This window comes from Rutidosis leptorrhynchoides, chromosome 8 (assembly GCF_046630445.1).
Source record: "Rutidosis leptorrhynchoides isolate AG116_Rl617_1_P2 chromosome 8, CSIRO_AGI_Rlap_v1, whole genome shotgun sequence".
Classification (NCBI taxonomy): Eukaryota; Viridiplantae; Streptophyta; class Magnoliopsida; order Asterales; family Asteraceae; genus Rutidosis; species Rutidosis leptorrhynchoides.
Genome location: NC_092340.1, coordinates 328,108,748 through 328,127,346, shown reverse-complemented (window position 1 = coordinate 328,127,346; position 18,599 = coordinate 328,108,748). Strand labels below are relative to the sequence as shown.

Sequence of the window (18,599 nt, the reverse complement as noted above, 5' to 3'; positions counted from 1 at the left end):
TTCCTAGTCAACTCTCTTAACTTTTCTTTCTCTTTCTTCGATAAATTAGACACTAACCAAAGTCTAACATTCTCATCCTTCTCACTCATAGCTTTCTTAACCCGCCCGAATAACCTTTTCATAGATCTATCAACAATACTATCATCGAGTATTTTAACTGCGGATTTCTCTTTAACAACTCCATCCCCACACTTAGGCTTTTTACTAGTCGCAGTTTCAATATTAGCAATTTCACTACTAGTAAACACATTCACAGAATCAACGGGTGTGGGTGGTGGTTTAACACTAAACTTTGTGTGAAAACTCAAAGTCTTACCTCTATCCCTCAAAATCAATTTACAAGTTCTCCAGTCAATTAACGCACCTGCAGTTGCTAAAAATGGTTTACCTAAAACAATCGGCACAACCTTATCCTCCGACATATCAACAACCACAAAGTCCGCTGGGAACTCTAATTCACCTATTTTAACCACCAAATTTTTAGCAATCCCTATGGGTTTACTAATCGACTGGTTAATCAATCTAACTCTAATATTAGTTGACTTAAGCTCATTCAAACCCAAACGTGAATAAATAGACAAAGGCATAAGATTGATACTCGCACCTGAATCAGTTAAACACCTAAAATTTCATAGTCATCAATCCTACAGGGCTCTATGAATGGCCTGGGATCACCTAACTTTGGTGGCATATCACTCTTCTTCAAAATAGAAGCACATTTTGCTTCAAGAAATGCTGAGGATTCGTGCTCATGCTCACCCTTCTTCGCCATTAAATCTTTCAAAAATTTCCCATAATTGGGCATACATGCAGAACATCAACCAAAGGTACATGCACACAAAGTTTATCATTATTATTAACTGACTTACAAATGGTGTCCTTTGGTTGCTCGGATTGAATAGCTCTCGGATATAGAATATGCGGCTTGTAAACTTTCAATTTAGGTGGAGGTTTCACCTCTTCTTCCACTTCAATATCATCAACACTAGACTCGGGAGACTCGGTAGTCTCAACACTCTTCACTTCCGACTCTTGATTACCCGAACTAGAAGAACTCCCCGTTATCAAACTCATTAAGTAATTACCATACGCAGGAGTTATATCACTTACTCGAATCTATCCGTCTTCACCATTATGAGTATAAGTCGGAATAACCTCATCGAAACCATAACCTTGAAAGCTAGAAATGGAATTCACTTGCGAGTAAGTAGAAACCTGAGGATCTTTATTCTTCACATCACTTCTGTTGTTATTAGTCAAGATTGTTCGGGATGGCCCATTGTTGTTCAGATTAGTTTGGATATTAGATAGGAGAGCACCCAGTGGTCTCTCCATTAGGGATTGAGCTATACGCCCCACATCCCGTTCTAAATTCTGTATCGAGGCCTGCTGACTTCTCACTTGTTGTTTTGTTGAAACACTATCTTGTCTTAAAGCAGAAATACTCTCATTCATCTTCATTATAAAACCCCATAATAAATCCTCTAAAAAAGGAACTTTATCCATATACAACTGATTCTGATTTCGATTAACGGACCCCGGTGGTCCGTTCATTTGATAACCTAAACTACCTCCTTGGTACTGATTATTTTATTGATTACCCAAGTAGTTCACCTGCTCTTCCATCATCGACTGATCACAATCCTTCGTGAGACGTGGTCCTTGACATAACTCACAATCAACTTTCTTAGCGTGCATCTCTTTAGTCATCGATTCCATTTGTCTTTTGACGGTTGTAAGCTGTGCCTTAACTGAAGCGAGTTCATCACAAGTTTCGGTACTAGCAACATGAGATGATCGAGAAACATCCATATCTTGGTGCCAATCATATGAATGTGTAGAGGTTTTAGAGATGATGTTGTAAGCTTCATCAGGATTATTTTTCATCAAAGAACCACCTGCAGCAATGTCAATTTCTTTCCTTGTCGGCACATTAACACCCTTATAAAAAATCTAGACCTTTTTAAAATTGTTCAACCCGTGCTGAGGACAATTACGAAGCATCTTACTGAACCGTATCCATGCATCATAGAGTGTCTCATTTGACTTCTGAACAAAGTGATTAATGTCACTCTCTAGTTTCGTATCCTTTGAATTTAGAAAGAAACGCTGCAAAAATTTATCTTCCATCGTAGTCCAACTGTCAATCTCACCCTCGGGCAATGATTCTAACCAGTCCTTTGCATCATCTTTCAAAGACAAATGGAAGACCCTCAAATAGATAATAGTATCCGCAACTTGAGCAATCTTGAATGAATTGCAGATGCTTATGAAAGATCGAAGATGCTCGAATGCATCCTCTTTCGGTGTACCCTGAACTTGCAATCTTCACCAGATCTAGGGGAACCTACACTTGAGTGCATGATAGGGTTTAAGGACTAAAAATATTCGAACCTCCAACCTTAGTCGTGGATAATCCACATCGGCATCATTTCGATTTCGACAGGGTGGCCGATTTGAGAGTCCACCAACAACCCAGCATACGGGGTTGAGTGGCCCAACTACATGAAGGTTTTATAGTTTGTGACATACCTGAAAGTCTTTACGTGAGAGATCGTATGAAGCTTGTTCATACGATGGTGTGTATGCTATGTTACGTATCAGTAACGGATGATTTTAGGGTTTGGGAGCTATGTATTTATAGGCTCACGAATTAGGGTTTTGATAGAATCTCATCCCTAATTAAATGCGATCTTATCCCAACTAACTTTCGTTATTTAAGAAAAAGAATCTGAATTAATTATACCATACATTCTTCTAGAATATACTAGACCCTTATGCAAGTATACAAAACTCACATCAGATGGTATAGGCGCATAGAGTGCGGCTATACCCATGCTATATATATTACATGGCAATTAGTTTGCGATTCAGGTCTTTGGATGCGTAATCCGTATAGTCGTGTGGATGTGCGTATCATTAAGTCCTCCCAGTTCGATGTTATATACATTGAAAATTAATGTATGACTTCGAACTAGTAAGAAAACTTATACACATAATGAACCATAAAAATTCCTTGAACCAAACGGACATGCTTAATATTTTTGTTTGAATGCCTAGTTGGATTCCAAGTGTAACCGGATAGTACATAAGATTATTTAAATTTATATGCGTAACCGGATAATGTATTAGCATTAAATGCAATGTATGCGTGCTGTCACTAAACTGTCTTTTTGGCTGCATTTCCTGCACCCGAGGTGACAACTGTCACTGTTTATCGAAAAGGTAATGATTGTAATTATGCAACCGTCTGGTAATGCTTACATGCACCAAGCATCTTAACAAAGTTTTTAGCTTATGATTGACACACGTGTACGATTGTGATTACATCTTTGTTATTTTTTGACCTACATATTTTTTCTATAAATACCGTTTTGGCATATTTCATCTCGTAATCTTTTCCATTTACAGTCATTCAAATCTTTTCATCTTCTCTGCCAGAAAAACTTTTTTTTTTCAATTTACCTGATTGTAAAAAGGTGTGTATCACACTCTTATAACTTTTTGCGTTCTACTATGTAACCTTAGTTACATACTAACTACCTATGTAAATTTTTTTGACTTATTTTATTTTGTAAATGAAGATGGAATCATATGCACCTGTTCCTGCCGCCGACTCTGGTAATTTCCCTAACTCTCTGGCTAGTCGTTCAGAAACTGTACCTTCACTTTATAAAGCCCACGAAGTCAGAAGCCTTGGCATCCATAAGAGGTTTTTTGATGAAGGTATTTATTTTGACCGTCTGACTTGCTCTTAAATTGGACTTTAAGTCTTTTGTAACGTTGTTGCTTCTTATTTGTAGGTCCAAATGGTGTATCCCATGATTCTTACTGTGCAAAGCGTGCATGCTTGAATCCTGGTGACTCATCTCCATTGATCCCTAATATCAATGACTTTATGAAAGTGCCACTCCCAGTATTTGCAGAAAAATTTCCTTTTTTACAATCCTGTGCACCCCTTCAGTTGGTACAGAAGTTTGCTGACCTTTCTCCATCTGAAGAGCTCTACGTTGATGCTCAGTCGACATTGTTCAATTTGGCCAAAGATTTCAACCGTTTGCATCAAAAATCAGCTGCTCTTGACAATCCACCGGCAACATCATCGACAGAAGCAGCCAAAATAAATTTGTTAGAAGAGGACAATGCCAGACTGTCTGCCCAACTTGCGGTTGCTGTAACCGTACATGTGCAGGCAGAGGAGTGCATAAATGTTATGATGTTGAAGAGACAGCAGGATCAAGACCAACACAATGCTGAGAAGAAATTCATGGAGTCTGAGATTGCATCTTTGTCTGCAGAGCTAAAGGAGGCGGAGAGCTATGTCGTCTTTCTGAATGAAAGTTTTAGTGACTGGATTGTGGCCCAGGTATTATGGGGCGCAAAACATGATGCAGTGAAGGCAGAGTATGACATTCTCCGAAAGGGTTTACCGACAATCATCCAGCATGCTCTTGATTGCAAAGTGGTCGAGCAGCGATTTGGTGTAGTAATGGTAGCTGCGCGTGCTTATGAGTACACCCTGTTCTGGGATGTTATTTGTCAGGAGATGTATGTACCCTCCTCCATTCCTCCGAATTTTGCTGAGCTGCTCTCTGATGGAATGAAATAAATATGTGACCAAGCTTGTGCCAGACTCGAGCAGATCCCAATTCCCCGTTTACAACTTTTGGTGAATGATTCCAACGTCTCCGCTCAGGAGATTGTAAATGACAAGTTCAACTGAACTTGTTAGGCTACCTAAAATTGAAGATGTTTGTCCATGTTGGGTAGCTTTTTTTTGTTAGTGAGGGATGGGCCTTGCAATCTTGGAGGTTTCGCATCCCTATATTATATTTTTCTTTTTTTATTTACAGCGGGGTATGCGTCTGATCGCTGCGTGCGAGGATTGCATACTCTCCTTAGTGTAGGGCAACATTCCAGCCAAGCCACCTTATTAGTATTTATTAGATATTTGGACTTTTTATTAGCTACATCATCATGATAGTCGTTTAGACTTTTCATCTTTTTGCTCTAAATGTAACTGGTAGACTTAAATTAAATATATGTCCTTGTTATGTGCATTTTACCGTTGTATCTTGCGAATGCATTATGGTGGATATAACGATTCTTTACAATTCATTATGCATTTCATAACTTATTTTAGAATAACTGTCATGATTTCATGACGGGAGCGACCCCTCAATCTTACCATGATCTTTTTATTCTTGCGCTAACAATACAATGTTATACGCCAAGTAAGCAAACCAATGCTTGTAAGTTTATACTCAAGACTTTTATAAAAAAATTTATAAGTATTTTACGCATAAGCAAACCAATGCAATTTATCCGTATTTAAGACAAACCAATGTCTTTATTCGAGAGTCTTCCGGCCACGCCAATGTCCGGGTATTTTTTAACAAGTAAACCAAACTTATATTTTATAGTCTAGACTGTGCAAGTCTCCGTCTTGCGCGGTGTACAAGCGTTTGAAACAATTCAATATTTTACTACTGTCACCATTAAAAAATAGTATTAGTAACCAAACTAAACTATGCCACTTGAGACTCGGAGTGTGTCCCTATGCAGCTCAGGGGGATGCAATCAACAAATGTAAAAATACACAAGTTATTGGCTTAAATTGAATGATTCAATTTATTTCAAACATCTTTTGATCAAAACTTAGTTGTCATGTTTACAATGGAAAATGGAAAATTACATAATAAAAAATTTTAAACAGCTGCTTTGATGTGATCAATCCCTATGTTGTATTTTTTTATATGTAGCACCGTTTAAGTGTTTATGCATGCCAGGTACGCTTTATTGCTCTTCCATCTAAACTTGCTAACTAATACACCCCTGTATCGCTTACACCAATAACTTTATATGGTCCTTCCCATTTAGGTCCAAGTTTACCCGTTTCTTCTGCTCTTCTTGCTTCATTTTTTTGCCATACCAGATCATCCAGTTGGAAAGATAATGGTTGTGCGCGCTTGTTATAGTAGCTTGCGATTCTTTGTTTGTTGATTGCTTCTTTTATTGTCGCCATTTACCTGCTCTCTTCAACCAAATTTAGATTTTTACGCAGTTCTTCGCTATTGCTACTTTCATCGAAGGAAGCTATGCGCATGGTTGGTACATTTATCTCCACGAGTATTACAGCCTCGGACCCATACACCAAACAGAAAGGTGTTTCACTAGTTTCGCCTTTTGGGGTCGTGCGGTGTGCCCACGGCACGTTTGGTAGTTCATCTATCCAACTCCTTCGGCACAACCCGAGTATTGCTTTGATACCTAACACGATATCTCGATTTGTTACTTCACACTGGCCGTTTGCCTGGGGGTGTGCAACTGATGTGAACATTTGCTTTATATTTAGCTCTTGGCACCAATCATTGAATGGGTTACCTTTAAATTGTGTACCATTGTCAGTTACTATTTCATTTGGTATTCCAAACCAGCAGACGATGTTCTCCCATACAAAGTTGCGAATTTGTTTCCCCGAAATTGTTTTGAGCGGTTTGGCTTCTACCCACTTTGTAAAGTAATCAATGGCCACAACCAAAAACTTTACCCCTCCTGGTCCTGTGGTAAATGGTCCCACTATATCAATTGCCTATCTACAGAATGGCCATGAAGACGCGACTGGTATCATTAGATGTCGCGGAGCTTTGCTTACCGGTGCATGCAGCTGACATGACTGACAATTACCTATCCACATCACACACCTCAACGTCACAATCTATACCTCGAGCATCAACGTCATACGCACCGTATATACCAAGGAGTACCAACAACAATAACCGATAAAGTATTGATTCATAACTTCATTGGAGAAACATTCTGCGGCGATTATGTAATCTCTAAAGTCTTAGAGATTATCTATTCCAGCCTTAACCATAAATCAGATGAGTGGACCGAAGTGATAGAAGGAAGATTAGAAACCCTGACAAGAATGGTGCGTAGTTTACAAGCTAGACTTGTTATACAAGCACCACCGGTAGTACCACCAGCATCACCATCAGTATCACCAACACCGGCAAAATCTGTAGCACTACAAGCTCCGCCAATTCCATAATCATCAACATCATCACAAATCAACAACGCGTATATTGTATCAACGAGTTATGAAGTATTAACTCATTCCCCCTGAAGAAATTATATGAATATTTTATATATATATATATATATATGAATTTTGAGATCAAAATAAATCTTTTCGTACTAAGCTATTATGTATGAATTGAAAAAGGGTAGATACTACTCGGTTAAATTCATATTAATATGCTATGATGTACATCCGTCGTTGACAACTTAACCATAGTTAACTACAATCTCTGTTTCAATTCAATGAATTCCATTTCATAATAAACCAAGTGTATTATTCAATTACATGTTTGATTTTACACTTTCATCTTCGATGTACTCAAAACTTTCTGGAAAACATGATTCGTGCTATATGAAATTCACAAGAACTCCACAAACATCAACATCATTCACCGAAGAAATGTCAATAGAATAAATAATGAAGTATTGACTACATTAGTGAAATACTCCGCGAAGAATCTCTAATGTTTTAGAGATTATTCATTCCTAGTTCCAGTCGAAAATCAAATGAGTTTAATATTATATTAACTCATTAAATCTATGTTATATCTGCAAAAAATATACATATATATATTTTCGTAAAGGCTGTAATAAAAGTTCTCTTATACAAAATATTACTTGTGAAACTTTTAACGGGTAGGTAATACCCGAGATATATATAAATTCACAATTAATATGTTACATTCCTCGATTCTGATTCAGCAAATCATCAACTATATTCACTACTTTTACAACGATATACATTCTTTTATAGAAATCAAAACAACCATTCTCATTCAAATTTGATTACATATTCTGATTTTGACAAATCAAAATTTAAGTCAAGATTTAACAGAAGACATCACTCTTAAATCCCTACAGTTTTCAAAGCTATACTTTGACTTCAAAACTGTGATATAACATCACTTCTATTCATAAAACTCAGAAAAATATTCATGTTGTCCAAAACTCTAGAACATCATATGTATATTGACGATTACAATCTGCGTTTAAACCCTTCATGAGTCTTGAAAACACCTTAATTAAGAAACAATCGAGAAGATGATCCAACCACACGTTATCTATGAAAAGAAGAACTTATGTATACAGTCATGCACCTGGAAAACTCCCGGAACCCAAGTAGAAGTTTAACACGTATCTGTGTCAGATCCTTTGGAATTTATTACCAAAAATAACTTTTCAATCCCTTTTCAAAGTAGACAGTTTTGTCACAGCTCCAGCAAATCAACTTCAATTTTTCATTCGAATAAGCCTTATTATAACGATTACCCCTTCATCATTGTTATCGGAGAACCTTTTATATCTCACCACATTAGCAGTAAACTTACCAACAACTTCATTGATCATTGACCTTCCAAAAAATCATTATACTCATTGAAACTGTATCATGTACTCATCCACATCTTGTAACAATAATTTCCATACTAACTACCAGGAATTCGCAATCAGTATTTCGAATCTCGCAACGTTTCTACATCAATAGTTATATGCATACCTATAACAATTATCTCTTAGAATTATGATCTTCCATTCTGAAATTCTTAAAAGTGCCCAACCTACGAATCAGTTCTTGAAATTTTGAAAAATGCTGATGAAGCAGCAAAAACTGTAAATGACCTTAACAGCCAAAAATTTGATGATAAAGAATAGTGCGTTGGCAAAGCTCAGAAAAGAGAAGGTTTGGAACTGAAAAACGGATTGAGCAAACCATGAAGGAGGCTGTGGAAAAATCACAAAGACTAAACCTGCCTTCAAAGAATCCAAATGATTCAGTGTCTGCTGAAGTCATTAATGAATATCTTGCTCCTAACTCTAAACCTTTACGGACAAATCTTCTTCATCACCTTTCGATCTTAGAGATTCTAAGATATCATGGTATCTTTCATTATAAATATCCTCGATATTTCTGAAGATATTTTCGTAACTATTATTATCTAAAATTATTCATTTCTGCACGCTATATGTGTTATATCATAAAAGAAACTGTTTTAGTTTCTAAATTTTGAAGAAGAAAAAAATTCGAATTTAAAATATGAATGTTTTTGAAGTAGTGTTGGGGACTGAAGCATGAGTTAGTATAATATAATGACACTTGATCAACGTGATTATATTACAGTAAGTTATGCTGAGTTTCTAATGGAACATGATGATTCACAGACCATACCGTCATCATGTGCCATGTTACATAACTTTTTCATTCTATTTAACCTCTAGAATTATCAAGAAAATATTTTTCTTGATGATTCGGTCTTTTTCGTAATTTTCTGGTAATTTAACAAGTCAGATCGTGCTATTACCATTTCTTTCTTAGAACATTAGTATTGTTCATCCGAAACTCCATACCTATGAATTCTGGACCATTACTCGCTTTACTTATAAATTGAGAAGAGAAAACAAAAGCATGAAGCTTCGAAATAGGAATAGGTATAAATCACAGCAAATGGAAGAGAGCAATAACCGTGAATGACAATACACAAGTACAGGAGCTCCGAAATATAAGGAAAAATATAAGAACGAAAACAACACAGAGAATTACAAACCGTGTATATCAATGCGTATAGCAATATAAAGACACGGGAGAACTAAAAACACTATGAACCCAAGAGCATAGTAGAAGTAAACAGATTCCTCCGGTGGTAGATGAAAAAGAAGAATGACAGATGTGATAGTCAAGAATATATCAAGAATTAGAACTGGATGGAGCATATTGACGAATGTTTTGGAAGTATGAATTAAGGAAGAAAGTATAGAAGATGAGATATGTGGAAATAAGGAAACGAAGGGGGTGTTAATTTATAGCAAAATATCAGACATAGCAATCGAGGCAGATTACGCACCTAATCGAAGAAAATTATAATTTCCTTAATTACCGAAGACTCAAATCTTTTTAAGATTACAAAGATTTTCTTTAATCCGTAAATCAACCGTGACGACGTCAAAAGTTAAGACGAATCTTTACTTTCCTCATTTCACTATTTTGCAATAGCTTCACTCATACACTTCACATAATCGAATTGTTTTACCCATATTACTCACTGATGATAAAACTCTAATTTTCAACTCGTATTCGTCATGAAAACATACTTATTGTCAGCCATGATGATCTCGATCAAATTTCGGGACGAAATTTCTTTAACGGGTAGGTACTGTAACAACCCGGATTTTTCCGACTACTTGATTATACTATTTACATGATTTAATTATTCTGACTTGATAAGCAATGAATTTTAATAAGTCTTGAACCTCCGAAAAGAGTTTTACACAAGATTTTGGTCACCCTTTTATTCTGACGATTAACTTGATTTAATTGTTTAATTGTTTAATTATTGTGTATATATATGGATTTATATATATTTAACTTGAAAATATGATAATTAAATATCTCACTATGTATATTAACAAAGTATTATATATATATATATATTTTCATACTACTAATTTAAAGAGTTTTTGAACAATATATATGTTACTATTTAAACGACGTAATTAACTTATGTTAAAATGTATTTACATATAAAGTATTACGAGTGTAAATACATCCTTACAAGTATTAAATACACTTTATAATATACCAATATATATAAAGGATAGCTATACTCATATTTTCGTTCAATTTTCTCAAGAATTCTACTCGCATTCATTCGGTATTTTTACCCGTATTATACACAGATTCTAGAAGTATTTACTATTGGTATATACCAATAGAAATCTGCAATTATTTGTGTAATATGTCATCCATGACCTAATCAATTTAATATATCATCCATGACTTAATACATTTTAACTTATGTTAGATATTTTCACTAAAAACCAAATTTTCAAGCCTATAAATAAGCACCATTTCTAACTCATTTTTACACATTCATTTTCCAAATTTTACTTCCAATTTTCACACACACTTGCAAGAACTCTCTCAAGTTTTGTTCTACTACTTCTTTCCATCAACTTTACATTCTAAACTTGAGGTAAAAACTCTACTTCAACCCTTGTTCAATTCATATGTCTATAGCTATCTATATAAGAGTTTATAAACTAGAACATAGTTTAGTTAATTCTAAACTTATTCGCAAATAAAGTTAATCCTTCTAACTTGACTTTTAAAAACAACTTAACACATGTTTTATATCTATATGATATACTAACTTAATGAGTTAAAACTTGGAAACATGAAGAACACCGTAAAACCGGACATACGCGGTCGTAGTAAAACCGGGGGCTGTTTTGGGTTAGATAATTAAAAACTATCATAATATTTGATTCAAAAGTTGTTCTTCTGGGAAAATGATATTTCATATGAACATGATACTATATCCAAAAATCATGGTTAAACTCAAAATTGAAGTATGTTTTTCAAAATGGTCATCAAGATGTCATTCTTTCGACGAAAATGACCACCTCTATCAAATATGGATTATAACTTGTAACTTCGACTATAAACCACCACTTTTTCAGTTTAGTTTCACAAATTACAGTTCGTTATGAAACCATATCAATTTGATTCACTCAAAACGGATTTATAACGAAGAAATTATGGGCAAAACAATATTGGTTAGAAATGGATAAATTGATTACGGGATTAATTCATTAAAATCTATACTAACCATATCCTAGCTAACTTTTCTTGTATTATACATGTATTCTAACATGTCATGGTTACACAATACGTCTGAAAAATCAAAAGACACCACATACACAATACGTGTAACTACAATAGCGGTATTTTGGGTCATGATTGAGTCTTATACAACACGTGTATACTATGTACTACTAATTGTGGACTACTAACTGTGGACTACTAACTGTGGACTACTAACTGTGGACTACTAATTGTGGACTAATAACGTTGGACTGCTAACTTGACAACTTAAACTTAAACAATCACACGTGATTGAAAATATAAACTTAAACAATCACACGTGATTGAAAATATAAACTTAAACAATCACACGTGATTGAAAATATAAACTTAAACAATCACATGTGATTGAAGATATGATATGAATAATAGTTGTATTACATTTTGATATATATATATATATATATATATATATATATATATATATATATATATATATATATATATATATATATATATATATATATATATATATATATTTGTTACAAGTTCGTGAATCCAAGAACGATGGCCAAATTTTTAATAAGTTGAAAACTTATTATTAATATACTTTTACTACCGTGAGTATATAGTCCCATTTTTAAACTCTAAAAAAATTTTGGGATGAGAATACATGCATTTTATTTTTTACGCCATGGACACAAGTACTTAAAATATATTCTACGTTGAGTTGTACCACATTGCATATCTTCCCTAATAGCTTGGTAACTAATATTTACATATTGTAAGAACATGTAAGCGCGAATCCTATTGATAGATCTATCGGGTTTGACAACCCCAACCGGGCTAGTCGCTCTAGTATCGTAAACGGTTGCATAGTACTTCGTTTTTACTACACTTGGTGAAATGTCCCGTTCTTATTGATTAAAAATGTTCCATATTAATTGATTTCGTTGCGAGGTTTTGACCTCTATATGAGACGTTTTTCAAAGACTGCATTCATTTTTAAAACAAACCATAACCTTTATTTCATAAATAAAGGTTTAAAAAGCTTTACGTAGATTATCAAATAATGATAATCTAAAATATCCTGTTTACAAACGACCATTACATAATGGTTTACAATACAAATATGTTACATCGAAATCAGTTTCTTGAATGCAGTTTTTACACAATATCATACACACATGGACTCCAAATCTTGTCCTTATTTTAGTATGCAACAGCGGAAGCTCTTAGTATTCACCTGAGAATAAACATGCTTTAAACGTCAATAAAAATATTGGTGAGTTATAGGTTTAACCTATATATATCAAATCATAACAATAGACCACAAGATTTCATATTTCAATATACATCCCATACATAGAGATAAAAATCATTCATATGGTGAACACCTGGTAACCGACATTAACAAGATGCATATATATAAGAATATCCCCATCATTTCGGGACACCCTTCAGATATGATATAAATTTCGAAGTACTAAAGCATCCGGTACTTTGGATGGGGTTTGTTAGGCCCAATAGATCTATCTTTAGGATTCGTGTCAATTAGGGTGTCTGTTCCCTAATTCTTAGATTACCAGACTTAATAAAAAGGGGCATATTCGATTTCTATAATTCAACCATAGAATGTAGTTTCACGTACTTGTGTCTATTTTGTAAATCATTTATAAAACCTGCATGTATTCTCATCCCAAAAATATTAGATTTTAAAAGTGGGACTATAACTCACTTTCACAGATTTTTACTTCGTCGGGAAGTAAGACTTGGCCACTGGTTGATTCACGAACCTATAACAATATATACATATATATCAAAGTATGTTTAAAATATATTTACAACACTTTTAATATATTTTGATGTTTTAAGTTTATTAAGTCAACTGTCCTCGTTAGTAACCTACAACTAGTTGTCCACAGTTAGATGTACAGAAATAAATCGATAAATATTATCTTGAATCAATCCACGACCCAGTGTATACGTATCTCAGTATTGATCACAACTCAAACTATATATATTTTGGAATCAACCTCAACCCTGTATAGCTAACTCCAACATTCACATATAGAGTGTCTATGGTTGTTCCGAAATATATATAGATGTGTCGACATGATAGGTCGAAAAATTGTATACGTGTCTATGGTATCGCAAGATTACATAATATACAATACAAGTTGATTAAGTTATGGTTGGAATAGATTTGTTACCAATTTTCACGTAGCTAAAATGAGAAAAATTATTCAATCTTGTTTTACCCATAACTTCTTCATTTTAAATCCATTTTGAGTGAATCAAATTGCTATGGTTTCATATTGAACTCTATTTTATGAATATAAACAGAAAAGTATAGGTTTATAGTCAGAAAAATAAGTTACAAGTCGTTTTTGTAAAGGTAGTCATTTCAGTCGAAAGAATGACGTCTAGATGACCATTTTAGAAAACATACTTCCACTTTGAGTTTAACCATAATTTTTGGATATAGTTTCATGTTCATAATAAAAATCATTTTCTCAGAATAACAACTTTTAAATCAAAGTTTATCATAGTTTTTAATTAACTAACCCAAAACAGCCCGCGGTGTTACTACGACGGCGTAAATCCGTTCGTGTTTCCAGGTTTTAAATCATTAAGTTAGCATATCATATAGATATAGAACATGTGTGTAGTTAATTTTAAAAGTCAAGTTAGAAGGATTAACTTTTGTTTGCGAACAAGTTTAGAATTAACCAAACTATGTTCTAGTGATTACGAGTTTAAACCTTCAAATAAGATAGTTTTATATATATGAATCGAATGATGTTATGAACATCATTACTACCTCAAGTTTAGTAGGTAAACCTACTGGAAGTGACAAGAAATGATCTAGCTTCAAAGGATCTTGGATGGCTTGAAAGTTCTTGAAGTAGGATCATGACACAAAAACAAGTTCAAGTAAGATTTTTACTCGAATTAAGATAGTTTATAGTTATAGAAATTGAATCAAAGTTTGAATATGAATATTACCTTGAATAAGAAAGATAACCTACTGTATATAACAAAGGTTTCTTGATCTTAGATGATTACTTGGAATGAATTAGAAAGCTTGGAAGTAAATTAGTAAACTTGAAGGGATTTTTGAAGTGTTCTTGAAGTGTTCTTCCTATGATGATTATAGCTTGATTATTGAAGTGATTTTTGATGAAGATGATGATTAACTACTGGAAAAATACGTTCATAATAGTGTGTGTGTGTGTGTGTGTGTGTGTGTTGAGAGAGAATTAGAAAGAGAATTGGAAGTGAAATGGAGTGAATGATGAGTGGTAATTGGTGAGTGGTGAGTGGGGTTAAAAGGAGTTCTAGTTAGTTGACTAGCTCATGGTAGAAGTTAAAATTGATTAGTCATACATGACATAATCAAGAGTGGAATCCCATGCTAGTTCCTATTGGTATATACTCATAGTAAGTACGTTTTGAAGCTGTGTATAATACGGGTAAGAATACGACTAGAATTCTTGATGAAAGAAAAGAATGGAAAAGTAACTGTAACCATTTTCGTTAAGTATGAGTGTTTTGATATATGTCTTGAAGTCTTCCAAAAGTATTTTAATACATCTAAATACACTACATGTATATACATTTTAACTGAGTCGTTAAGTCATCGTTAGTCGTTACATGTAAGTGTTGTTTTGAAACCTTTAAGTTAACGATCTCAATTAATGTTGTTAACCCATTGTTTATTATATCTAATGAGATGTTAAATTATTATACTATCATGATATTATGATATATTAATATATCTTAATATGATATATATACATTTAAATGTCGTTACAACGATAATCGTTACATATATGTCTCGTTTCGAAATCCTTAAGTTAGTAGTCTTGTTTATATGTATATAACTCATTGTTAATATACTTATGGAGATACTTACTTATCATAATCTCATGTTAACCATATGTATATCCATATATATATATATATCGTCATGTCGTTTTTACAAGTTTTAACGTTCGTGAATCGCCGGTCAACTTGGGTGGTCAATTGTCTATATGAAACATATTTCAATTAATCAAGTCTTAACAAGTTTGATTGCTTAACATGTTGGAAACATTTAATCATGTAAATATCAATCTCAATTAATATATATAAACATGGAAAAGTTCGGGTCACTACAGTACCTACCCGTTAAATAAATTTCGTCCCAAAATTTTAAGCTGTTGAAGGTGTTGACGAATCTTCTGGAAATAGATGCGGGTATTTCTTCTTCATCTGATCTTCACGCTCCCAGGTGAACTCGGGTCCTCTACGAGCATTCCATCGAACCTTAACAATTGGTATCTTGTTTTGCTTAAGTCTTTTAACCTCACGATCCATTATTTCGACGGGTTCTTCGATGAATTGGAGTTTTTCGTAGATTTGGATTTCATCTAACGGAATAGTGAGATCTTCTTTAGCAAAATATTTCTTCAAATTCGAGACGTGGAAAGTGTTATGTACAGCCGCGAGTTGTTGAGGTAACTCAAGTCGGTAAGCTACTGGTCCGACACGATCAATAATCTTGAATGGTCCAATATACCTTGGATTTAATTTCCCTCGTTTACCAAATCGAACAACGCCTTTCCAAGGTGCAACTTTAAGCATGACCATCTCTCCAATTTCAAATTCTATATCTTTTCTTTTAATGTCAGTGTAGCTCTTTTGTCGACTTTGGGCGGTTTTCAACCGTTGTTGAATTTGGATGATCTTCTCGGTAGTTTCTTGTATAATCTCCGGACCCGTAATCTGTCTATCCCCCACTTCACTCCAACAAATCGGAGACCTGCACTTTCTACCATAAAGTGTTTCAAACGGCGCCATCTCAATGCTTGAATGGTAGCTGTTGTTGTAGGAAAATTCTGCTAATGGTAGATGTCGATCCCAACTGTTTCCGAAATCAATAACACATGCTCGTAGCATGTCTTCAAGCGTTTGTATCGTCCTTTCGCTCTGCCCATCAGTTTGTGGATGATAGGCAGTACTCATGTCTAGACGAGTTCCTAATACTTGCTGTAATGTCTGCCAGAATCTTGAAATGAATCTGCCATCCCTATCAGAGATAATAGAGATTGGTATTCCATGTCTGGAGACTACTTCCTTCAAATACAGTCGTGCTAACTTCTCCATCTTGTCATCTTCTCTTATTGGCAGGAAATGTGCTGATTTGGTGAGACGATCAACTATTACCCAAATAGTATCAAAACCACTTGCAGTCCTTGGCAATTTAGTGATGAAATCCATGGTAATGTTTTCCCATTTCCATTCCGGGATTTCGGGTTGTTGAAGTAGACCTGATGGTTTCTGATGCTCAGCTTTGACCTTAGAACACGTCAAACATTCTCCTACGTATTTAGCAACATCGGCTTTCATACCCGGCCACCAAAAATATTTCCTGAGATCCTTGTACATCTTCCCCGTTCCAGGATGTATTGAGTATCTGGTTTTATGAGCTTCTCTAAGTACCATTTCTCTCATATCTCCAAATTTTGGTATCCAAATCCTTTCAGCCCTATACCGGGTTCCGTCTTCCCGAATATTAAGATGTTTCTCCGATCCTTTGGGTATTTCATCCTTTAAATTTCCCTCTTTTAAAACTCCTTGTTGCGCCTCCTTTATTTGAGTAGTAAGGTTATTATGAATCATTATATTCATAGATTTTACTCGAATGGGTTCTCTGTCCTTCCTGCTCAAGGCATCGGCTACCACATTTGCCTTCCCCGGGTGGTAACGAATCTCAAAGTCGTAATCATTCAATAATTCAATCCACCTACGCTGCCTCATATTCAGTTGTTTCTGATTAAATATGTGTTGAAGACTTTTGTGGTCGGTATATATAATACTTTTGACCCCATATAAGTAGTGCCTCCAAGTCTTTAATGCAAAAACAACCGCGCCTAATTCCAAATCATGCGTCGTATAATTTTGTTCATGAATCTTCAATTGTCTAGACGCATAAGCAATCACCTTCGTTCGTTGCATTAATACACAACCGAGACCTTGCTTTGATGCATCACAATAAATCACAAAATCATCATTCCCTTCAGGCAATGACAATATAGGTGCCGTAGTTAGCTTTTTCTTCAATAACTGAAACGCTTTCTCTTGTTCATCATTCCATTCAAATTTCTTTCCTTTATGCGTTAATGCAGTCAAGGGTTTTGCTATTCTGGAAAAGTCTTGGATGAACCTTCTGTAGTAACCAGCTAGTCCTAAAAACTGGCGTATGTGTTTCGGAGTTTTTGGGGTTTCCTACTTTTCAACAGTTTCTAACTTTGCCGGATCCACCTTAATACCTTCTTTGTTCACTATGTGACCGAGGAATTGAACTTCTTCCAACCAAAATGCACACTTTGAAAACTTAGCGTACAATTCTTCATTCCTCAATACTTCTAACACCTTTCTCAAATGTTCACCGTGTTCTTGGTCATTCTTTGAGTAAATAAGTATGTCATCAATGAAAACAATGACAAACTTGTCAAGGTATGGTCCACACACTCGGTTCATAAGGTCCATGAACACAGCTGGTGCATTAGTTAAACCAAACGGCATGACCATAAACTCGTAATGACCGTAACGTGTTCTGAAAGCAGTCTTTGGAATATCATCTTCTTTCACCCGCATTTGATGATACCCGGAACGTAAGTCAATCTTTGAATAAACAGACGAGCCTTGTAGTTGATCAAATAAGTCGTCGATTCTCGGTAGTGGGTAGCGGTTCTTGATGGTAAGTTTGTTCAACTCTCGGTAGTCGATACACAACCTGAATGTACCATCTTTCTTCTTGACAAACAAAACAGGAGCTCCCCACGGTGATGTGCTTGGTCGAATGAAACCACGCTCTAAAAGTTCTTGTAATTGGCTTTGCAGTTCTTTCATCTCGCTGGGTGCGAGTCTGTAAGGAGCACGAGCTATTGGT

At 34.9% G+C, this 18,599-nt stretch overlaps 1 non-coding gene across 1 annotated transcript; it reads left to right on the top strand.

Annotated features, from left to right (window-relative positions):
- Positions 1-1,975: 1,975 nt before the first annotated feature.
- On the top strand, positions 1,976-2,082 carry LOC139865386 (small nucleolar RNA R71). The gene has a single exon (XR_011764909.1). It is a non-coding gene; the product is annotated as a small nucleolar RNA R71 (small nucleolar RNA).
- The last annotated feature ends 16,517 nt before the right edge of the window (positions 2,083-18,599 follow it).